General features: G+C 46.4%; 1 protein-coding gene across 1 annotated transcript in view; it reads left to right on the plus strand.

Annotated features, from left to right (window-relative positions):
* LOC142487165 (poly(rC)-binding protein 3-like) overlaps window positions 1-26,117 on the plus strand; it is an 895,499-nt gene that overhangs the window by 448,052 nt on the left and 421,330 nt on the right. The gene's annotated exons all lie outside the window — the stretch shown is intronic.

Consider the following 26,117-nt stretch of genomic DNA (forward strand, 5'->3'; position numbering starts at 1 on the left):
CGGTGCCGGGTAATGTCCGTTCTGCTCCCTCGGTCCTCCTCTTGGTGAACGGTAGGAGCAGAAAAGCAGAAGAGACTTACCTGCAGCCGGTGGCAGAGAGTGAGGAGGACCATGGCATCCTTGTGGTGGTGAGAGCAGTGGAAGACATCCTTCAGCCGGTGGCGGGGGCAGCAGAGGACGACATCCTTCACAGCCGGTGGTGGTGGGAGCAGAGGAACATGTGACCGGAGAAGGAGCGTTACTATAGGACAGCCGGGGAGGAGCGCACCCCAGCGTTCCGACCCAGATGTCTTCAGATTCCGGTGTCTGACGCTTCTACAGCACAGCTCCTCTACTGCTGTCCTATAGTAACGCTCCTGCTCTGCAACGGCTGAAGGATGTCTTCCTCTGCTGCCATGTCACCAGCTGAAGGATGTCTTCCACTGCTCCCAAGGAGAGATGGAGGACAGGGCACATGGATTTGAAAATAGAAAATATTTATTAAACTAACACAATGTTTTGACCGCAATGGTCTTAATCAAGTGCAAAAAATGGCTTAATGAACAATTTACGAGTGATCCCTTAAATAACACCCACATTACCCACAATACTCACTGAACAAATCAACCTTGATGTGATACATCTGTGTGTGGCTGCCTTCTCATCATCCATCGACATAAGGTAAGCCACTCCTCTCTTGTTGTCATAATGTCCTGCACAGAAACCAATGAAAAGTACTGCTCCCACCACCACCAGGGTGTCGCTGTGGTCCTCCTCACCCTAGCCGCAGGTAAGTCAAAACTACCCGACCGGGTACCCGGTTACACGGCCACCTAATTATTATTTTTCCCGGGTACCCGGTCATTTTTTGGACCCGGTACATCCCTAGTAGAGATCCTTGAAGGTAGGGAGGAGAATGTAGTGGATACAGACCTTTATGGAAAGTCAGGCAAGGTTTTTGAGGAGCAGATGAGCAGAATATTGGATAGATTGAAAAAGAGAAAGTTGAGAGGCAGGGATACCTGTTAGTAGTAAATTACAATAATCCTGACAGAAGAGAATAACGACATGCACTGGAGTTTAAGCAGCAGAGTCAGAATGCCATACCACAAATTAATCTTCATGCAGTTGAACATCAACAAAAAAAGTCCACCACATTTGCATCAATAATGTTAACTGGCAGAAGCTATCATGAACTAATAGCAACTTCTGTTATTAGGAAATAGAGAGCTACCTATTTTGGATGGGAGTAATGCCACCTTTAGGTGGGACACAAATATACAACGACAGTACGACACGTGATATAATATTACAGTATAACACATACTGGGAATAAGCGCTTCAGTCATAAAACAATAGGAAAAGGAGTCCCTATCCTGAAGAGCTTACAATCTAAGCTTTGTGAATATGCTTTAACCTCAGGGGAAATAACAGCTCTTTATGAGCCCTGAGTTAATGGACTTCTGTGCATCTGGGCCTTAGAATTTAACTTGTTTTTCCTAGTCAGATAGCTACAACAATTATATGTATCCTGAACAGCAATGATTTAGCCTCAATAGTAAATAATGTTGCCTGTGTTCTAATTGGTGATCATATTGATTGGTAATTATCTCTTACTTTGTATTAATTAACACTGATGACATTTTTGCAAAATTAAGTACTGTAACCACCAGCAAACATTTTACACATCTCTAAATGTGAATTTAATTTCTTTATTTTGACTTAGATTATAAAATATTCTGGTAGCTGTTGACAGCTTGCTTCCTTGTATGGCAAACTATGTTTTCTAAATCCAATGCAAATAAATGCAGAACTATCAATCATCGGATGGATATAGTAGGGATCAAACTGAAATATAGCCAGTTGTCATTCAAAATACTTTCAATTATATAAATTAGGCACTGTAGTCAGGCACCTTTTTTTTCATTGTATCTTTAATAAAGGTTGCCTGTGTCGAGTACGGTTGGACATAAATAAATGAGGCACTTTGCAAAATTAAAAGAACACTGCAGCCAATCTGTTTTAAGGCTGTACAAAATGCCTTTTGTGACCGATTCTTTATTGACCTATATGACAACAGCTGAATTAAAGATTCCTATCTGCTAACATGTGTTCTGCACATTCTTTATTACAAAGCTTTTCGTATTGTGCTATGAGAATGTTAAACATGTCTTTGTTGCACTGCATTAAATGAAATTTCAATAAAAACGTTGAAATACAACAAGATATTGTCTGTACAATTTAACAAAATGAAGATGTAAGAAAATTTACAGCACAACCTTTCCTAATCATGCAGAAAATTTGATAACAGCTGCAAGTTAAGATAAATATTTGCAATCTTGAGGTTTTTTTCTACTTAAAAAAATGGTAATTATTTTCTTTGTTAGAGGATAAACCTTGCATTAAATATCATATTTGTGCTTGGTTTATAAACAATACAATTGTGACTAGAAATATTTTCTTAATTTGAAAAGCACATTTTTCAGTCCCTCTGCCTTAGTAAGGTAGCTTGCAAACATGCATTGCATCACACAAGTCTTCACACACTTACTAAGGCTGCGGCCCTGCTGCCTGCACTGCACGCACGCCTGTGAAGCAGGTGGTGCATGCAGCCGAGTTCCCCGGTCAGCAGAGAGCTACAGAGGGAAAGACAGGGGGGCGTGACTGGAGAGTGACTGGGGCACAGCCGTGATGTCACCCGGCAGGTTCACCCTCATTGGCTGAACTGCCGGGGCGTGGCCTAGCGCTCCGTCGCGACTCTAGAGCTCAATTTTCTTGAGAGCCGGTGTTTCTGTCGGTGCAGCGCAGAGGCCCCCCCCCCCTCGCAGTGGGCCCGGACCCATTGTAGGGCGGCTCTTGTCCCTCTTGTCCCTGCAGCGGGCGATGCAGTAGCCAGCGGGGACCTGGCCTAAGAAGTTAAACTGCAGGAAATGAATAAAGAAGACATATAATTTTGAGAACAGTCACTGTGAATATTAACATTACAAACACCACAGAGAAACTAAAAAAAAAAAGAAATGCTTGCAGATTTTTCAACTGTGTAGAGATTGTGAAACAACTTTTACTGCTGCTTTTTATTGTCTTCCATCAGTCACCATTTCATGACGAAATATATCGCTCCTTACATTTAATGTAATATTGGGGCTGTGTTTAAAGAGCCTAAAAACTAAGTGTAGATTGGAAAGAAAAAAAAATGTGCTTGAATATGTTCTGTACATAATACTTTTGTTAAACAAGTGTTACATTTCATGAAGATTGTTAGTTAAAGGAGTTTATTTTTATATTAAAGCAATATCCAACCTGAAAGAGATTTCTGACATACAACATATAGAAGAGAAAATTACACAATTTGATCAATCTTATCATATGTGAATGTGTTGACATTTTACCCCTCAAATTGCAAGCCAATAGAACTGGACAAAAGAGGTGTAAACTGCCATGATAAATTGATGTTTAATGGCATGTTAAAATGCCTCACAGAGCATCAATTTTATGGAGAAATAATTCCCATAATACTTAGTCCCCTTTGTACTTATACCATGTGTAACGGGTGTTTCTCTCCCCACCCCAAATCCCCCCCCCCCAATCGCATATAGGGGCCGTTACAGGGTGTATGTGGTGCATACCTGCTGGTAACAAGAGGGCTGACTCATCCGCGATAACGGGAATATCATGGAACAAGGATCACATTTCTGCCCGACCCCATTCTGCTTGTCAGCTCCTTAAGTTCAGCTGCATGCATTTGTTCCACACACACACACCGTGCCTGTGTGATGTATCAATATGTTGCCCTTTCTGCCTGTGAGCAGGTAGCCAGTGAGTTGCTACAGCAACCTCTGAGATTCTTCTCAGAATGGGCTATTCTGCCCTCCCCTCCGGTTTTGTTCACAGATAGTCTGTCCCAAGACTATTCCTTTAACCCACATTGCTTCTCACTTCCTTTTCCACCCTGCATACTGTGAGTACAGCACGCATCTCTGTTACTTTCCTATGGCAAGGCCATCTCTTTCTACCTGCTTCTAACTACAAATCACTACTACACATCATCCACAAAAGCCTGTATTTACTGCTGGTTTTCCAATAAAGTGAAGGAAATATTATAGGACTTGGAGTGATTTGGAAAGGGGGCTGAGTTAATGCTATCGGGGGCTATTCACACATCAAACGTGACCCTAGCTTCAGAATAGTAGAAAGAGGACCGTGTGCTTTGGGGACACACACAGAGGAGCTGCTACCCATAGACTTTATGCTAAAGAAACAAGCAAGCAGCTTACACAGCAAATAAACAGCAGTCTCTCACCACCACAGTACAAGCATACTGCTCCACATTGCTACACAGAGCCACCAGCCTCTTTACAGCAAACAACTACTACTTTATGCAAAGACAAGCAAGCAGCTTTACATTGTTAATAAGAGCACAGACTTTCTACAGCAAAAGCCTTACAAACAGCAAGCAGATTTACACTGCACACAAGCCTGCAACCTCAGTCAAAGCACCAGCACTGCAGTCAAACAGTACATCTTACACAGAACCTTGATTGCCTTTTTTCTGTTTGAGTTCACACTCTGCACAGCTCCCTAGCGAGGAGCTACCATCTCACCTACCCCCTGCGCACGTCCCCATGGCTAGCGCCATCAAGGGCCACGCTACCGGACACCCGCCAGGACACGGGTCAGAGCCACCGGGCATCTGTTAGTACAGCTACTCCCACGCTGAACGCTGCAGGACACCGCTCGGCATCATCTGAGACAGTCGCCCATCGCTGACGCAGGTAAAAGACCGCACGCCACACGCACTGGCTAAAGGCCTACACACACCTACAGCATGGCAGAACTCAGAGCCTCACCAGATATCACGCAGGAGAGTGACCACTCAGACACAGAGACCGCTGCGCATCTGCAACAGGCGCAGGCAGACGCAAGGCCTAAACGGATAGTCACACTGACACAAAAGGCCAGCGAAAAATATGAGACTGACATTGAAGCGCACCGCGCTAAATTAGAGTTTGCCTGGGATACAACCACACTTGGGATATGCAATGTCGCCGGTGCTGGTAACTATGTACAACAGCTCGAGCAGGCAATAACTCAATTGAAGATAGATCACTCGCACTACCAAGCACTGTCACAGGCATATTTCACCTAGCTAACAAGAACTAACACGGAAGATAGCATATGAGAGCGCGTGTGATACAAAAATAATATGCGCTCATTAGTGGTTAATAGCTGATGAGTGATTGTGACTTAAATAAATATAATATGACCTGATAGGAATGAGGTTTTATGCCACTGTTCAACTAGGATGGCTCAGCACACCAGGCTAAATGGAAACAGAAGGACGGCGGGGAGCAGCCGTACAGACGGATAGCCTCAGAGGATCCAATCCAATGCACTGAAGACTACGTAAGGAGCCTCTTCAGTGTAAACACTAGCGCACCATCTCAACACGGAGGGAGTGACTGCACAGACACCAAAGACTTGCTAGGTCCACGACGAGAAGACGCTGCTCCTTCAATGGTACATGCTGCCTGGGATAGCCACAGCCGCAACAGTGATCCACACGCCAGCGTGCACACGGATGCACCACAACAGGCTCGCAATCCAGGTACACCTACACAGGAGAACACAGCCCCTCACACTGACCAGCAGTCATCACGCGTCCACGCCAAGGAAGAGGCGACCGCACAGACCCTCCCAGCAACTACCTCAGAACGTGGCCAACACGCCGATGCCTCAGGCCTGACAGACATAGCCAAGTACATGATCCGGCGTGACCTGGTGCAAACAGGACTCACCAACTTTGACGACCATCCTGAGAACTACCGGACGTGGAAGTTCACATTCAAGGATGCAATCAACAGCTTGTGCTTCTCAGCAAGGGAAGAGCTCAACCTGCTATCCAAATGGCTGGGAAACGAATCCAGGGAGCACGTGAAGAGACTTCGGACGGCAAGTGCGACCCACCCCCAAGTAGGTCTTGACCTAGTATGGGAAAGGCTAGAAGAGTTCTACGGTAGCCCCGAAGCAGTCGAAGATTCGCTCTTAAAAAGAGTCGATAGCTTTCCCAGGATCACAACTAAAGACTACTCAAAGTTACGAGAGCTCGGGGACCTGCTGCAAGAGCTGGAGTTTGCAAGAAAAGACCATTCCTTAACGGGTCTCAACGTCCTAGACTCAGCTCGTAGAGTGATACCCTTCTTGGAGAAACTACCTTACAACCTCCAAGAAAAGTGGATTTCACAAGGCTCCAAATACAAAAGGGAGAAGCAAGTCGCCTTCCCCCATTCTCATTCTTCTTCAGCTAAATCTGCGAAGCGGCAAGGACAAGGAACGATCCCAGCTTCATCTTGGGTGCACAAACCACACACAGTGCAAGCAGCCTGAGGAATGAAAGACCAGTGGCGAGATACGGTAACACTCAAACACCCATCTCGGTCCACAGGACGGACGTGTCTCCCACGACCCAAACTACTCCCGATCAGTCGGTCGCCGGAGACGAGGAACCAAGGGACCCAAACAGGGAATGTCCCATACACAAGAAGCCACACCCACTTAACAGGTGCTTTGGGTTCAGGATGAAGTCCCTAGAAGAACTCAAGAGGTTAATCAGAGAATTCAGAGTTTACTTCAGGTGCTGCGGTTCCACGACTCACCTAGCCAGAGACTGTAAAGAAGAAATCACATGTGCAGTGTGCAAAAGTGACAAGCACATAAAATCTTTACATCCAGAGGCGCTGACACTCCACCAACTCAACAACCCATCCTCTGTACCGGAGCATGGCGGGGAGGAAGGAGAAGGAGAGTCAACATCTGTCACATCTCAGCGCACCGAAGTTTGCGGAAAAGGAAGTGACAAAATGTCTTGCTCCAAAATATGCCTTGTCACAGTGCACCCCCAGGGAGAACCTGAGAAGGCTATTCAGATGTATGCAATCCTCAACGACCAAAGCAACAGATCATTGGCGAAGACAGAGTTCTTCAACTTATTCAACTTACAAGACAATGCCTCACCCTACACCCTCAGAACCTGTGCAGGGTCAACTGAGACAACAGGGAGAAGAGCAAGCGGTTACGTCATATGTTCAGTGGATAATAGAGTGAAGATTGCTCTCCCCACACTCATCGAGTGCAACCACATGGCCACAAACAGGAATGAGATTCCCACACTAGACATGGCACGCTATCACCCGCACCTCAGAGGAATAGCCAACTACATCCCAACGGTAGAACAAGGCGCCAAGATCTTGCTGCTCGGTAGGGACATCTTTAAGGTACATAAAGTCCATAAACAGCATAACGGACCCCACAATACACCACACGCCCAAAGACTTGACCTAGGATGGGTGATAGTGGGCAACGCGTGCACTGACAAAGGGCACGGACAAGACTATGTTGACGCCCGCAGAACGGTAGTAACAGAATATGGACACACATCCCTCTCTGAACCATGTCTTGGTCATCTCCAAGTGACAGGAGGGCCAAGTGAAGATAAGGGACAAGGTCATACCCCTGAGATCGACAAGAACATCCTCACATCAGGGGGATGTGACAATGACATAGGATGCTTAGTGGTTAAGACAACCAAGGATAACGAGTCGACCCCACCAAAGGAAGAAAGTAACCTCCCGAAGGTGACCGACAAAAGGATCTCCCAAAAGAAAAGAAACAATCAGACAGTCCTCCTGAGAGCAATGACACAGCTGAGATGCACAGCCATTCCTCTCCACAGAATGTCAAGCGACAAAGCAGCCAGCTGCCACGGCTGGAATAGCCGCAAAGGATTGTACCCTGCAGGTGAAAACACAGGGACAAAAAGACTGTTCTTTCACACACGTAAGAGGAGACAGTTGCAGAGACATTTCCCAAAAAGATTTACAAGGACAAAAGAGACTGTTCTTCGTCATGTCCAGGGAGAGAACAACCTCCTGAGGGCAGTCAACAAAGAGACACAAAGGTATTTCACCAAAATACGTGGAGACGTTCTCGCGCAAGAGGAATGCACCGATGACTTAGGGTGCACAGCGTTCCAGACCACAAGAGAAGACGACAAGCAAAAACCATCGATGGAAGATAGAGGATTCCTGAGGTTAACGGTCAAGGAGCTCGTCAAAGACGGACCGAGCAGTTGGGTGAACCTGCTACCATTCCGTTCACCAAGAAGGCGCCTCCCCAACAATGGAGAACATGCCATCTCTAGGTTCACTTCGCACCGCTGCAACCTACAAAGGAAACCGGAGACCAAAAGCAACGTTGTGGCCTTCATCCAGAAGAGACTCCTTCCCGGCCACGCAAAGCCAGCACCTCTAATGAAGGAAGGTGAAGAATGCTGGTACCTCAAATCATCTGGGGCCTACCACCCTCAGGAACCCGATCAAATCCGGGTAGTGTTCAGCCCCAGCGCTCAGCTCCAGGGAGTTTCCCTGAACGACGCCCTCTTTACTGGACTAGACTTGACAACCAGTCTTCCAGGAGTGTTGTTCCGCTTCCGCAAGGAGCCAAAAGCCATCTCCTTCTGCCAAACGCCAGGTGATAGAGTGACAGGCTACCATGACTGGCATACCTACAAGGGGATGCACTCTGTAGGTAAAACTACAGCGACAAAAAGACTGTTCTCTCACAAGGCTAAAAGAAAACAGTGCCAGAGACTTTTACACAAAGACATTGTGGTGCAACCAGCTAACCTGGAGCTGTGCATCCACCCTGCATCCTTTGCCAAAGAACCTTGGCCAAGGGACTTTGAAACTAGTGGTACCGGCTGGTGTCACATCGCTATGTGGACATGGACTCCTTCATTGTTTGAGAATATGATGTTATCTTTGTTATGTATTGCACATATGTTCCACATATTCCAGTTATATAGTGGTATCTCCAGATACCAGACGGACAGTATCATGGAACAAGGATCACATTTCTGCCCGACCCCCTTCTGCTTGTCAGCTCCTTAAGTTCAGCTGCAGGCATTTGTTCCAGACCCGTTGCGACGCGTGACGATGACGTCACACCCGGCTGCGCGAGGCACAGTACAGGTGAGTATAAATCATGCAGTTTTACACTTGTTAGTCACCTTGATAAAGTGCCTCGTGCACGAAACGCGTAGGTGCGTTCGTGTGGCTTTGTTGTCCCCTTGCTGCACCACCCTGCAATAAACCTGACCTGTTGTTTAGCTGAGTGCTCACTTTGTATTTTTTCCGGTCGCAATGGGAGTTGGAAATTGAGGCAGTGCAACACATCTCCACCTATCTTCCTGCTGGCATTCTACCTGGATGAACTGCACGCCCTGGATATCTGGAAGTCCTGCAAGCACTAAGGTAACAGGGCCAGAGCGCCCCTTCATATATGCATATGTTTACCAGTGCCTCTCTTCATTTTATATTGGTTACTAGGGGGGGCTGTTATGGTGTTTCAACTGTGGTGGTCATGTGGACCCCACTAGACTCCTAGCCCGCACCTGATAATTGCCATATCATTCATGGACTTTCCATTGCTATCCAGTATCATTTATATATGCTATTGAGGAACTTTGACCAATTTGGATGCATCACTTTTTTCCTGTTATTTGTTCCAGATACACACACCGTGCCTGTGTGATGTATCAATATGTTGCCCTTTCTGCCTGTGAGCAGGTAGCCAGTGAGTTGCTACAGCAACCTCTGAGATTCTTCTCAGAATGGGCTATTCTGCCCTCCCCTCCGGTTTTGTTCACAGATAGTCTGTCCCAAGACTATTCCTTTTACCCACATTGCTCCTCACTTCCTTTTCCACCCTGCAGACTGTGAGTACAGCACACATCTCTGTTACTCTCCTATGGCAAGGCCATCTCTTTCTACCAGCTTCTAACTACAAATCACTACTACACACCATCCACAAGAGCCTGTATTTACTTCTGCTTTTCCAATAAAGTGAAGGAAATATTATAGGACTTGGAGTGATTTGGAAAGGGGGCTGAATTAATGCTATCGGGGGCTATTCACATATAAAACGTGACCCTAGCTTCAGAATAGGGAATATGTATCTCACAAATAAATGACTGTAATGATTTCGTGGCAGCGTCTTTTTATATTTTCACAGTTATGGTTCATTTGTTCTGCACAACTTCCATGCAAAACAAACTATGACTGCATTCAGTTACTCATTGCTTGGTCCAGTAATGCATGTTTTTTCGTACTATTAAAGAAAAGTTATCCCGATTTTTACTTAATTAATGTTCATGCACATTTTGCAGTATAATTTCCAATGTAGCAAAAGATCAATTCACATTTTTTCTTCTTTCTCTACATACAGTGCATGAACTATCGCAACATTTTTAGCCCTAATTAATATCTGTGAAAACTGACAAACTTCATTAAGTCACTGCAAAAAAAAACTCAATTTAATCACCAAATTAATCAGCCCTCTGCACTGCCAAAAAAACCTCAAATTAATCAGCTTTTGGTGAAATCTGACATTTCCACATGTTTTGTCACTGCTATTGATTCAACAATTTTGTGTGTGCATAAATGTTTTGCACCGTAATAAAGAAAAAAATGCGAGATATATGGTCACGTTTTGTTTGACACGCTAAAGTGAGATGTTTTAAGAAGTATTTCCTGCTCTTGTTGACCTAGAAAATAACACCTGTTAGGGCTAGAGGGAGCCATGCAAATGATTCTCTTGGCTACAGAATAAACAGCAGCTTAAGAAGTGGCATTAGGGCTGGCTTTACACATAGTATAGAACAGCTTGGGAACAGTGGTAACACTGACCTCAATGCACCTGTTCCCTAATTATTCTCACTGCAGTGAAGGGCAGCAGTGGCAGAGAAGTCATTTTCCTCCTTCCATAAAACAACAAATAAACAACAAAAAGGCAAATATATACAGTATATACTGTATATCATATATACACCTGAGATAAAAATTAACTCACTGACAAGAAAGAATCACAAGTAAATATGATACTGGATTGTTGTTATGTTTAATACATACTGTCAATTAAATATGTTTAAAAATAAAAAATATAGTGATCACTGGTCCTGTTATACAGAATGTATATAGAACTAGCTGAGAGACCCGGCGTTGCCTGGGATTAAAATTTTGCGCTCCCTCCTCTCTCCACTCCCCCTGTCTCTTTCTCCGCTCCCCCTCTCTCTCAGCTCCCCCCCCCTAGCTAAGAGACCCGGCGTTGGCCGTGATTCAAATTTCCCGCTCCCTCCTCATTCCACTCCCCCTGTCTCTTTCTCCGCTCCCCCTCTCTCCGCTCCCTCCCCTCCCCCCCTGCGCAGCTCCGGTATCCTCCCTCCCCCTGCGCAACTCCGGTCTCGCGCCCCCCACTGCGCAGCTTTGCCCCCCCCTGCGCAGCTCTGGTCCCCCCCCCCTGCACACACACAGTGTCACACACACACAGTGTGAAACACACACAGTGTCACACACACACAGTATCACACACACACACCCCACCCCCCTGCGCCCATCTCCCTCCCCACACGGGCAAGCAAGGGAGCTAGGTAACGGGAGCATTGTGCGCACGCGCAATGAGCTGCGGGTGAGGGGGGGTGATGGGGGGGGAGCCAGAGGGGAGGTGAGCTGCGGGTGAGGGGGGGGGGTGATGTGGGGGGGAGCCGGCAGTCCGGGCCACTGGGTGCGTGTGTGTGGCAGTTGGGTGAGGCCGAGGGGGAAGGTGAGCTGCGAGTGAGGAGGAGAAGAGAGTGGCAGTTGGGTGACGTCATAGAGCCACGCAGGCCAATGAGAGGCGTTTTGGTGGGGGGCAGGGATATGGACCAATCTGATTGGCCAGAGGCTGAGTGACAGACCCACTGACCAATCAGATTCACCACATCTACCAACAACCCCACAAATTTCACATTTATATATTAAGATGTATACAGAATGTAATGATAAAGCATGATTTGAAATTGCTACATTTAGTGGCATCATAAATTAAATAACTTCTATAATAATCAATCAATATTGAATCTGTGTTAAATAGTTTTAGGCATTTGGAGCAGAATTCCTGAAAAATGTTAGTAATAGGCACTAGCATAGTGCCATTCTTTTTAGTTTCATGTTACTTTGCAATCATTTGCATACAATATACAGACTAATATAATAAAGTCCCAATTACCATGGTCAAAAGCAGAATAATACTCTGTGTTCATTGTCTTCTATAAATCTCCCCCTTTTTTAATCTGTATTACTACACAACATGACTTCACTGATGTTCTAACATAGTGTATTAACCATTAGCACATGACAATGGAGACATTATTTTAATCTATTCTCAGCTGGAAATCTGGCTCAAAGTACAACAGCAAATGTAATAAAGAAGACGAGACAATTTAAATATAAGAGATTTGTATCTTTGCCAAATCTGATGCCGATTTCCGGTTTCAATTTCCAGTGGGGAGACTGATGAATAAATATCATGAAGTAGAGTTTTCCACATACTGTACTGTATGGTTCATAAGTAAATTAGTAAATTAGTAAATTCTCTCTTACATCACTATTCAGTATACATTAGCAGCAAATTGAAAAGGGGCCTTCGAGTCTACCCATCAACACTCCCAGTCTCCTTCATCTCTGCAGTTTAAGCAGAAGATGGTTAGCCCACACTTAAATCAAATTACTACTGTATTTCGTAAAAGTGGAGGGATGTGCATTGAGAGTCCAAAGCTGCTGTATGGGAATTAGCAGAACTCTCAAAATCTGTGCCCCAGAATTCCATGGATCATTTTAACACAATTCAACCTGCACACTGAAATACACCTGTGAATTGGATACTAAAAAATCCAGAGACATTAATTACATGTTGCTATTGAATATAATTCGGATGGATTTCTAAGAATCCATTGCTGTGTGAGTTAGATGAAGGGGAGGGGGGAGCTAGAATGAGAGGGAGGGGTGCGAGAGAGAAGAAAAAGGGGGAGGGGTGCAAGGCTGAAGTTCACCTAGGTCTCCGAATACCCTTGCACCGGCCCTGACTTTATGTCCTCCAAAACAGGATGCTCCTTTATATTGTAAATGCTTCACATGGTTAATACATTATGTAAATAGTAGCTGTACTTGGTGTAATATATCCAGTTCTAGCAGATCTTTAAGGTTATTAATTAAATATCAACATATATATATATATATATATCCTATACAATAGCCAAACACCAAACACCCTTCACCACAATAGCCCCACACCAGCCAGGGGGCTATCACCGATGACGCACTAAAAGTGAAATGTGTGTAGTTTGGAAGGCTATAGATCAGGGCTGCACAACACGCGGCCCGCGGGCCGCATGCGGCCCGCCTGGCCTCTCTGTGCGGCCCTCTATGAGATTTAAAAAAAAAACTTTGAAAAAAAAAAAACTTTCAAAAAAAAATGGCGCCGATTCCCTGCGGTCCCGGCGCGCATGCGCTAGGCCCGCTCCGCCCCCCCCCTTCCCTGCTCCCAACGTGGGGTGGAAAGGCAAGCAACTCTCAGCTCCTCTGCGGGCCCGATTCCCCCCCCCCCCTGCTCCCAACGTGGGGCGGAAGGGGAAGCAACATGCAGCTCCCCCTGCGACGGCCCCCCTTCCACCCCTTCTTCCCCGCTCCTCTGCCTCCCCACTCCTCTCCCTCCCCACTCCTCTCCTTCCCTGGTAAACCCTCGCGGCCGCATGCTGTCTGTGCCCTCTAGGAGCGCGCACCAGCAAACGCGTGCGCTTCCTGTAACCCCCCTAACCCCCCTTCCCGGCTCCAGCAGGGGAACGCGCTCCACCAGTCCCGCGACCCGGAACTTCAGGGTCTGTTAGTAGAGCGCGGTTCCCCCTGCTTCACCTGCCATCGCTGCCATCCACCACCTCCTCTCCTCCTTTTGCCACCGTCGGCGGCAACAGAGTCTGCTACCGCAGCCAACAACATCTGGTAGGCATGGGGGATGCTGACTTGGGGGGGGGGGTATGCTGACTTGGGGGGGGGGTATGCTGACTTGGGGTGGGGGATGCTGCCTTGGGGTGGGGGATGCTGCCTTGGGGGGGGATGCTGCCTTGGGGTGGGGGATGCTGCCTTGGGGGGGGGGGTGCTGCCTTGGGGTGGAGGATGCTGCCTTGGGGTGGGGATGCAGACTTGGGGGGGGGGATGCAGACTTGGGGGGGGGGATGCAGACTTGGGGGGGGGATGCAGACTTGGGGGGGGGATGCAGACTTGGGGGGGGGGGATGCAGACTTGGGGGGGGGGATGCAGACTTGGGGGTGGGGGGATGCTGCTGCCTTGGGGTGGGGGATGCTGCGTTGGGGTGGGGGATGCTGCCTTGGGGTGGGGGATGCTGCCTTGGGGTGGAGGATGCTGCCTTGGGGTGGGGATGCAGACTTGGGGGGGGAGGATGCTGCCTTGGGGTGGGGATGCAGACTTGGGGGGGGATGCTGCTGCCTTGGGGTGGGGGATGCTGCCTTGGGGTGGGGGATGCTGCCTTGGGGTGGGGGATGCTGCCTTGGGGTGGGGGATGCTGACTTGGGGGGGGGGATGCTGCCTTGGGGGGGGGATGCTGACTTGGGGGGGGGAATGCTGACTTGGGGGGGGGGAATGCTGAGTTGGTGGGGGGGATGCTGACTTGGGGGTGGGATGCTGACATGGAATGGGCTGGGGGGCTGCCGATATGGGTTGTGGGGCAGGGGGGGGGAGAGTGATGGGAGGTGCAAGGGGGGAGAGTGATGGGAGATGCAGGGGGGGAGAGTGATGGGAGGTGCAGGATGATGATGAGGTGCTGGAGGAGAGACGACGATGATGATGATGATGATGATTTTACCCGTGCGGCCCAATTTTTTTTTCCTTGGAGCAGTTCGGCCCTCCGCACTTTACGAGTTGTGCAGGCCTGCAGTAGATGATAGCTAGATCCTGGGCTGTCAGCCTCAAAGAAAACTATAATATTCTTGAATGATCATGTGTGCATCACAGAGAGGTGGCAAACAGGTCACCACTTAGTTGGAGGACTGTATTACAAATGAGGCTATCATGTGACAACATCTATTCTAATACTAACAGGTACATATTTGGCATGGTTGCAAAAAGACGAATGAAATCATGCCACATACTGCATGGGTAAGAGGTGCCTAGGACAGATAACTGTTTAAGTGCTTAATTCACTTACCTGTGCGGGCGGCAGGTGGCGGGCAGGAGGCGGTGGGCGGTGGGCGACGTCTACCGGCATCTCCTGGCATCTTTCCCCTGCATATCTTCTCAATATGGCCATGCGGCATCAAATGATGCCACGTTACCATGCCAACGGGAACACCACATGACGTAAACGCATCACATGCTGTCCGTTGCTATGACAATGGTACGCTTAGTGACATCACAACATTATGTTGCGTCGTGTTGTCATGGTAACGTGGCGCCATGTAACACAGAGCGGCCATATTGAGAAGATTGTCAGGGGGAGCATGCGATGCTGGAGCATGCTGGGAGACGCCGCCCATCGCCCGCCAAAGAGTTGCAGGGGGAAGAAGCCGGGAGGACACTGCTGAAAGTAAGAACCGTTTAATAATATCTCTTAATCCCACCACTGGGTTAGAGGCCTGGCCCCCCAGAGCATCCACTCTGCCCTAAATAGGGTTGCCACGTTGCTTGTCCAAAAATGCTTCACTCAATGGTAAAAGATGCAACCCCCCCCCCCCCGAATACATATAACAAATACAGCCACGCCCCCCGAATACATGTAAACAATACCCCCACACCCCCGAATAAATGTAAAAAATACCCCAGCGCCTCCGAATACAGGTAAAAAATACCCTCACACCCCTAAAAACATGTCAAAAAAATCCCCACGCCCCCGAATACATGTAACAAATACCCACACCACCCCAATACATATAAAAAATACCCCCACCACCCTAATACATATCAAAAATACCCCCACCTCCCCAATACAAAAATGAAATACACCCACCACCGCAATACATATAAAATTCAGACTTACCTTGGGGATTGGGAAATGGAAGGGCTCTGGCGCCACTGCGCATGACAAAATTGAAAAACTCCCGGATGATCTTCAACAAACTTTATTGCACATCACACACTGGGGCTACACCACGATCTCCCCCTCTATGCGTTTCACCCTCTCGGATAGAGCTTCGTCTCGGAGTGGGGAGACGTGGTGTCAGCCTGGAATATAAACATAAAAAGCCCGCGAAACCGGGTAAGTATATTAACCCCTTCATGTGAAAATTGCCTAAACAGGCACCAGCATATTTCTCATACATACAAGCAGTGCATAAAAGTATCGCAAGAGCCCAAGATATTATTAAATTCATTATTTCAATATTGGCTCCTCTTCTAGCTGTGGCAATATCACAAAGGGTATCTTAAAAATTGTTAACAACATTTCAAAGTGGTACTGCGCCCCTAAGATGATAATTAATTATAAAGTACAGCATCTAACCTATAATAATTACCTTGGGGATTGTGCCAGGTCGGGCCCAGTGACTGTGGGGGGGGGGGTCAGTGGCTGTGGAGGGGAGCAGTGGAAGCGGAGGGAGGACAGTGGATGCGGAGGGAAGACAGTGGATGCAGAAGGAGGACAGTGGATGCGGAGGGAGGATAGTGGATGTGGAGGGAGGACAGTGGATGTGGAGGGAGGACAGTGGATGCGGAGGGAGGACAGTGGAAGAGGAGGGTAGTGGATGCGGAGGGAAGACAGTGGATGCAGAGGGAAGATAGTGGATGTGGAGGGAGGACAGTGGATGCGGAGGGAGGACAGGGGATGCGGACGGAGGACAGTGGTTGCAGAGGGAGGACAGTGGAAGAGGAGGACAGTGAATGCAGAGGGAAGACAGTGGATGCGGAGGGAAGATAGTGGATGCGGATGGAAGACAGTGGATGCGGAGGGAAGACAGTGGATGCGGAGGGAAGACAGTGGATGCGGAGGGAGGGCAGTGGAAGCGGAGGGAGGACAGTGGATGTGGAGGGAGGACAGTAGATGTGGAGGGAGGACAGTAGATGCGAAGGGGGGGGCAGTGGATGCGGAATTCTGGCGCTGACGTCAGAGGACCCGGCGCGCATCAGCATCAGACACCTCTGTGTGGGACAGACAGGAAAAGAGAAGCCTGCAGCGGGGGAGAGCCGGACATGGAGGCAACTTCTCTGACCAGTCGCCAAATCCTCCCTCCCACCCCCCGCATCCACCCTACGTTCGGAGAGAGATAATACTGGACACATACATGTCCGGTATTACCTTTAATTTTATACCGGACGCAGGGCAAAAATACCGGACTGTCCGGTCAAAACCGAACACCTGGAAACCCTAGTCCGAAAGTGTATCTGTTTGTGTGTGTGTGTGTGTTTGTGTGTATATATCTGTGCATGTATCACTGTCTGAGTATGTTATTGTTATTCTTTAAACTTTATTGTTGCTTAGCAACCCTGTAAAAGCTGAACCTTTGTTCGGATCATTATATATATATATCATACTAGCTGTTTCCTTCATTTAAATGCATTAGGTATATGTGAGTATCTCACAAGTAAATTACTGTCATGATTTAGTTGAAGCGCCCAGAGCCTGCGACAGCGGGGAGACCCGGGACAAGTGTCCCAGGACTGGATGCTTTGGGGGGAACAGCTCAGGCCCAACTTCTGTATCCAGCTGCCGGGCCACAGATTTCCGCCGCCGGGCCCCTGCTCTCCCTTCTCCTTTGCTGCTATGCCTGCCCATTCCCACGCAGGGCCTCTCTTCACCAGTACGCCCTAGAAGCTGGATACACCCACAAGTCAGGCCCAGCTTCCTGCATGCACTGGCGAGAGAGAGAGGCAGGCAGCAGTTGGGGAGAGCCGGGGCCTGACAGCCACAGCAGCAGCGACAATTAAAAGTAAGTAAGAATAGTATCTTGGTGGGGAGGTAAGTGATGATTGTATCTGAGGGAGTGGAGGCAAGGCATAAAAGTATCTGGGTATCTGGTGGGGAGGTCATGGTTATTCTATAAGGGGGCCGGAGATAAGGGATAATTGTATCTGGGCGGGAAGTGGTAATTGTACCTGGGGGGTAGTTGTAATTCTATTTGAGTGTAGTTGTAATTGTATCTTGGGGGTAGAGGTAATTGTATCTGGGAGGGTGTAGGAGATGTACACAGTGTATAAAACCACCAGAGACCTTTTTAGGGAAAAATAAATGTAGGCTTTATTAGCCAACAAAAAGAATGATTCCTGCACTCCTACCAATTAGGCTAAAATAAAATAATATTCTCATGAATAGCCAACAGCTTTAAAAAGAAAACAGCTTCATATCAGCAAATAAATTAAAACAGAAAACAGTAGCCAGGCCTAACCCCGTGTAGGGGTATGACTAACATTTGGCAGTCCCTATCTGAGGGCTGGAAGGCTAAGCCTTTTACCAGCCTTTGACACAGTCCCAAAGAGTACCTGTAGGCAGGGTGCTCTCCACATCAGTCTGTAGTGGTGTCTGTGGGGGCTCCCTCTGGCAGGTTCCAGGGACCTGTCTGAAACAGAGTCTCACTTCCCCTGGGGGCTCTCTAGCAGCACATACTGTTCTGAATTAAGCAGCTAAATGCTGGGCTCAAGCTCTCCAAACAGGTTTTCCTGCAAATCTACTACTTCAACAGGGAAGGTACCCTGTTACATTCCTCCCCTGTTTGTGGGTAACTATGGCTAGCCACAGGGGAAGCCCCATCCCTACACTCTCTCTTAAACCCTAGGTCGAGGGAAAACAGCTGAACCTTTGGATTTCCTGGTGCAAGACTTCTATCTCTTTGCTGAGAGCATAAAGCTCCTTCTGAAAGACTTCCAGATCAGTACTGAGACTGCAAACCTCTTTTTGAGAGATTTCCAGCTCTGTGCCTAGACTGTAAAATTCCTTTGACACATTTCCGGTTTTGTACCGAGACTGCTGACCTCCTGGTTAGAGACATCCAGCTATATGCTGAGAGTGTGTACCTCTCTCTGAGAGATTTCCAGCTCTCTACTGAGACTGCAAAACTCATTTTGAGAGATTGCAAGCTCTGTGCTGAGACTAAAAGACTCCTTCTGAGAGAGTTCAAGCTGAGACTGAATGCCTTCTTCCAAGAGACTTTCAGCTCTGCCTAACTTTCCCCATACCTCTGCTTCCAGTTAGCAATAACTTTGTCAGAGTGGCTCTGCTTCTCATCCCTGGTGGTAACAGCAGCATGTGCGGTCTCCAGCTCAGTCATCAGGACGTACAAACCAGTACGAAAACGACACTCTGTTATTTCCCAAGTTGCAAACTCTAGGAGAGCTGGGAACAGACTGCTCTGTAACTTGAGAAAAATTCCACGAGGGAAACAACGGAGCACAGCAGGAGAAAGGAGGGGGCTAAACACCAGTATGAAAATAAAAATCCTTTAATCCGTGATAGACATCATGGTGTGGGATGGGTAAAAACGCTCTTACGCGTTTTGGGTCGTCGTCCTTTGTCAAAGAGTAACTTGGTTACTCTGTAACTTGGCATTTGTTTCTCGGTTCTTTTCCAATTGTTCACGGAAGAGACTCCAGTTTGCAGTGCATCTTCAGGGCTGGTCAAAGGATCATCACTTACTTGTTCCGGCTCCGCTTCCCTGGTATTGTTTGTTGATGGTTTCTCACTGTCAGAACTGGACAAACAATTCTTCGGGGTACACAACTTCGGTCATAGGCCCTCTGGAGATTCCGCATTCACTCTAGGCTGCCGGATATCTCGGCCCCCTTCTGATGTCGCAGGGTCATCTGTGGACGTCTCTGCAATTTCCACTGTAAGCTGAGAACCTCTTTTCTTCCTTTACTTTGGAAGATTCTGGCGCATCAGGGATACTGAGGCCCCCTTTTTTGCTTTAAACTCCTGTAATTTCACTGCACCCACCATGCTTTTCTTGCAGTTGCAGGTGGAAATATTTGGCGTTCAGCTGGTCCTGCCCTTGCTATCGGAATTCATGTTCAAGGATTTAAGGACATGACACTCCCGTGTGCCTTGGGTCCAGGCACCCCCAACATCCTAGGGGTGTTTTGCAAGTGCGTCTAGTTTTTGGGAGCATATAAGAGACATCCTCATCATTATCATAAGGCCTGAAGGGACACTCTTTTGTGTTTCAGGATTCATTTCAGAAAAACCACATTTTGCCTTCCATTCTGACACTTTCAGGTGTATTCTTCATTCTGACCTCAGAGGCTCCATTGCATCAATATTCTCTGCATATGCTACAACACAGCTGGTAGTCATACAGGTGGGGCAGACTTCACTTGTGGAGTTTGTCGCTTTCACAGGCGTCTGCAGACTTTTAATTCTTTCTGAGGCCATTTTAAAACCCCTTTTTTGCCGCACACATAACAGGGTGGACTTTGGTCACAGAATCAATACCTTGTGGCTTTAACCAGCGCAGTGTAGCCTTTTCTGCCTGGATCCTTAGCCCTTTATTCTGGTCACCACTGCACGTTGTTCTTCCGTTTTTACTCCTGTTATGCAAGCCGTTGCAGGAACTCTGGCAAACAAAAGCACCAACATTTTCCCTGCCGGTCTCCGGGGCCCCTTTGAAATTCAAGGGACACCTCTCATCCCACTTCTTACACTACAGGCATACCCCGCTTTAAGGACACTCACTTTAAGTACACTCGCGAGTAAGTACATGTCGCCCAATAGGCAAACGGCAGTTCACGCATGCGCCTGTCAGTACGTCCTGAACAGCAATACCGGCTCCCTACCTGTACCGAAGCTGTGCGCAAGCGGGGAGACTATAGAGCCTGTTACAAATGCGTTATTTACATCAGTTATGCACGTGTATGACGATTGCAGTACAGTACATGCATCGATAAGTGGGAAAAAGGTAGTGCTTCACTTTAAGTACATTTTCGCTTTACATACATGCTCCGGTCCCATTGCGTATGTTAATGCGGGGTATGCCTGTATATGTAGGAGATGTGCGCAGAGGGTGAAACACTGAAGATGTTTTTAGGGGAAAATAAACGCAGGCTTTATTAACCAGCATATTTAAACAGAAAGCAGCATCAGTAACAAATTAGAACAGAAAACAACAAGGCCTAACCCCATGTAGGGGACTGACTAACATTAAGCAGTCCCGCCTGGAAGTCTAGGCCTCTTACCAACTTTTGACACAGTCCCAAAGAGAGGTACCTGTAGGCAGTGTGCTCTCCTCGTCAGTCCAGGGTCTGTGGTGGTGTCTGTGGGGGTTCCCTCTTGCTGGTTCCAGGGTCCGATCCTGCCTGGAACAGAGTCTCTCTCTTCCCTGTAATTACTGTATGTAATTGATACAAGAGGTAATTGTATCTGGTGTAGTGGTAATTTTACCTGGGGTGTAGTAGTGGTATTTGTATCTGGGGGGTAGTAGTGGTATTTGTATCAGGGGGGTATTAGGGGGGTTTGTATCTGGGGGTAGGTAGTTGTGGTGTTTATATCTAGGGTGGGTAGTAGTGGTGTTTATATCTAGCGGGGTAGCAGTGGTGTTTGTATCTGGGGGGTAGTGGTAGTTGTAGAGCTTATATCTGGGGGTGTAGTGGTTTTTGTCTCTGGGGGTGTAGTGGTTTTTGTCTCTGGGGGAGTGTAGTGCTGTCTGTATTTCGGGGGTAGTGGTATCTTTATTTGGGGGGGGATAGTGATATCTGTATTTGGGGGTAGTGTTTTTTTGTAATTTGAGGGGTATTATTTGTGTACTGTGGGGGACAATGATTGTGTGGGCAGTGTGGTTGGTGGAAGTGTGTGTGTGTGTGTGTGTGTGTGTGTGTGTGTGTGTGTGTGTGTGTGTGTGTGTGTGTGTGTGTGTGTGTGTGTGTGTGTGTGTGTGTGTGTGTGTGTGACCAGGGGAGGAGGGGTAATTGAGGGATTGAAGGAGCGGGATTGAGTTGACTGAGAGGGGCTAATTAAGTGACAGCGGAGGTGAGGAGAGTGAGAGGAGAGAGGTTGTGTAAGAGAGGGAGGGGGAGAGTGAATGAGAAAGAGAGGGGAAGAATGAGAAACATAGGGGAGAGAGATGATGGTGTTAAAGGGGGGGAGCTCGAAAGGCCGCCGACACAGGAATGGGGGGGTGGGGTAGACTGGTAAAAACTCTTGTCCTGGGCACCGGGAAATCTGTCAGCGGCCCTGGAAGCGCTTTTTTATATTTTCAGTTACAGTATTGTTCATTGTTCTGTACAACTCCCTACACTTTTTATGCAAATTCAGGGGAGAAAAATAAAAGTCCAGGACATTACCATTGACTCTAAGAGAAGCCAGATAGCATTTCACAAGTGAAAGAATCAATGGTTCTACCTTGATATAAAGCAGTCTAAAATATCTTGTATATACTGTATCTGCAATAAATTGGACTGGTACTCACCAAAACTGATGGTTTGTGGTAATTGGAGGGGGGGTGGGGGTGGGAACTAAGTTTAGTTTTGATTTTAGAGAATATAATTTCTAAACAATATTTAATTGGGCATCTGGATGGAAGTGATTTACAAGCTTTAATGTGGCTCTTTATTAATAATTAGATGGTTGAAAATGTTGTGTGGTTTGTTCTTTTATTTAAGATATTTTGGTGTAGATTCACATACAGTACAATGATGGAGTTAAAAAGCGTTTAAGGAAAATTGCACTACTATCATTTCGACTTTTAGCATTTTGAATAGAGAGCAAACGGCTACGTAGGTTCTGGAAATGGATTTATCTGCAATTTAAGCTTTAGTAGATTTTCAGCTTATCCACAACTCTTAAAGAAAGGCCTTTTATTTTTACTGACTCAACATCTTCCCACTAAAGTTCTATACAGAAAAGTATTAAGGTCACAAGACACAAAATTATATATATATATATATATTCTGCACTATAATGGGATATATATAATCACAGAAAGAGAAAAGAAAAAGAAGTGCAAGCCATAGCATAATACTGTTAAGGAAATTTAAAAAAAAATCAAAAATGGTCCCTTTGGACATACATTCACAAGAGATCCATTTTTGGATCTGTTGTGTTTGTCCAAAGGGACCATCTTTTCATATTTTTTATCTTTAATTACATTTCCTTAACAGTATTATGCAATGGAGCTTGCGCTTATTTTTCTTTTCTCTTTCTGTTAGGTATCACTGTTGTGGCAACACCTGAACTGAAGCTGCAGCCTACTGCTGGTTGGATTCACCATTTGTTCCGATATTGAACTTTACATCACTTATTCGTCATTTGGTTTGATTATATTTTAATAATTCATTTTTTATTTTATTTTTGCGTTTGTGTGTGGTATGAGTTAGGCTTATTTTATTTCATTTCAGTACCAACTATCCATATGTGCTTTTTATTTTCCTATTCCACTTTTACTGGGATTCTTTTTCCCATAGCCCACCGTTACTGCACACATTTTGGATAAACGTTGTAGCGCTACTATATTGTTTCTGTTTGTTTTTTTTATATATATATATATATATATATATATATATATATATATATATATATATATATATAAAGAAAGAAAAAGAAATGAAATAGCGCCACTCATGAATCAATGTAAGGTGTATGTGAATATATGTGCAATATATCAGTGTATAGAAAAATAAATGTGATTATTGATTAGCAAAGAACCTGTGTAAAAAATATCTTAAATATTGATTTGCACATTGGGATTTAATCTGGAATTTGATCTCTCTCTCTCTCTTGTTATAGTGCGATCCGCTACAACGCAAATACGCTTAGAACGCGGCCTGAGCATGGCTCCCGATTTGAAAACCTCCTTTTTTTATTTTTTTTTAAACATTCAATTCAATGCTTTATTGTCTAACGGACACATACACACACCATGTGGGAATTGAACATTAATACATTTTGTATAATACACATGCAGGGATCGAACACGGGACCTTCCTTATACTGATACCAATGCCTTACCTCTACACCATATATTTGGATAAATATATTTATCCTCTACACATATGGTGTCACCTATCGTGTAGAGGTAAGGTATTGGTATCAGTATATGGAAGGTCCTGAGTTCGATGTGCAGGTGTATTATATAAAATGTATTAATGTTCAATTCCCACATGGTGTGTATATGTGTCCGTTAGTCAATAAAGCATTGAATTAAATGTTTAAAAAAATGTTTTTTAAAAAAATAACGCAGCGCATTAGAGCTGCAGAGAAGCGCACGTGGACACAGCCCTATGAAGTGAGGAGAGAGAGGAGAGAGCTGACATCTGCAAAGAGGAGAGCGATCTAGATGCTGTTGAAATTTTAACATGATCTCGGTTATAATGCGGTCTCGGGTTGTGAACCACTAGGACCGCGTTATAACGGGGTTCAGCTGTATATATATATATATTGAAAAAACAAACAGAAAACATGCGTACTCATAGTGTAGTAAAGTTACAAATTTATATGGAACTGGATAAAATAAATAATGCGCACACACAAACAAATCAGGAACATGAGCGTGTATGAGATCAATTCTCAATCGTCAACATGACAGCAAACTCCCAGCAAAACTTCTGATGTCGATCTGGTGTCTCACTCGTGTGCTGCCGTAGCCGGTGGATGTATCAGAGTCTCCATGTACCAGATGCAGGGTGTGCGCGCCGTGCGCTTCACCAACGCAAACCTTCCGCCCACAGATGATACTCTCCGGTTACCAAAGCCTCTAGTTGTTAGTGACATTACAGGGCTCTCCGGATTGGCTGCAGCAATTCCCAGCAAGGAATCCCTGCTTAAGCTTCACAGACCTTTTTTGAGAGTCAATCTGCGTTGGTTTTAGATATTCTTTATATATATATATACGGTTTATTCTGTTCAGCTCAATGCAGTCACAGCCGGCTTCTGCCCTATGCTGTCTCTGGTGTTATAGCCAACTGTAGGATGGTTCCTGGACCTGCACTATGGGGCCAAGGGCTCCCGCAGTAGTCCTTGCTCTTCCCTGACCCTCTATCAGGATCAGGGGAAAGGTAAACACACACTCTCCCCCAAGGGGAAGAGGAACAGGGAAGGTCAGTATTCAGGCAACCTGTTTGTGACCTGCTTCTCTCAAGTACGGAGAGGCACTGACTAAATCTGGGCAGCACTCCCCTTAAGTACAGCCAGGAGGAGGGCACCAGGTCTGACCCAGGATTGGGTGAACTCAGGCCTGGTTCCACCTCTTCCCCTGTCACTCAAGGGCAGCTCTTACCAGGGCTTACAGCCAGTGAGGACAGACTGGTAGCCAAGAACCAGTTCTGGCTACACACCACACACACACACACACACACACACACACATATATATATATATATATATATATATATACCCCTGTTCCTCTTCCCCTTGGGGGAGAGTGAGTGGTCACCTTTCCCCTGATCCTGATAGAGGGTCAGGGAAGGGCAAGGACTACTGCGGGAGCCCTTGGCCCCATAGTGCAGGTCCAGGGACCATCCTACAGTTGGCTATAACACCAGAGACTGCTTAGGGCAGAAGCCTGCTGTGACTGCATTTTGCTGAACAGAATAAACCGTTCCAGTTATTATACCCCCTGCCTGGTGTGTGATCTTTCTGGGAAAGTAGAGGGGATTGTGTTCTACCATAGGAGATCACCTCCATACATCTGGAGCTTGCAGCAGATATATACATACAGTATAGATATAGATATGTATACATACTTAGGGGCTTATGCAGAGAGGTACTGCTTAAATTCGCCACAGGATTGGAATTTATAGTTGTGGTATGCAGGGAACTCCGGTAGCGCGGTGTGCAGGAAATGGCTAATTAGGCGAGTTTCACTTGATGTGAAACTCGCCATTCTGAGCCGCGCGGTATTAGCCCATAATACAGCCAACTTTTGTTGGCGTGCAAAATTTCCACTAAACGCACCATTTAGTAGCTCTGATTGGCGCGTTCATGCGCATCGGGGCTACTGGAATCTTGCGGTTTTTCGCAGTGGCGAGATCACGCTTCTCGCCACACGTCTGGCCAATTTAAATAGCCCCGCCAAATTCTCGCCACTATCTCTTTCATTGCAGACATTTTTGGCGCAAACCTGCCGAATTTGACCTTAACGTGCCTCTCTGCATAAGCCCCTTAGTGTTTACCAAGTATCAGGGTACTGGCTACTAGCAACATACTGTACTGTATGAACTTCTAGAAGCCAATATATTTGTACTGTCGAGTGGGAGTGTATGGGGTCAAGTACTTCAACTATTAATCTTCTACATTCTATAAATGCAATAGATACATAAATAACAAGAAATAATGAAAACATG

The sequence above is a fragment of the Ascaphus truei genome, chromosome 2 (assembly GCF_040206685.1).
Source record: "Ascaphus truei isolate aAscTru1 chromosome 2, aAscTru1.hap1, whole genome shotgun sequence".
Classification (NCBI taxonomy): domain Eukaryota; kingdom Metazoa; phylum Chordata; class Amphibia; order Anura; family Ascaphidae; genus Ascaphus; species Ascaphus truei.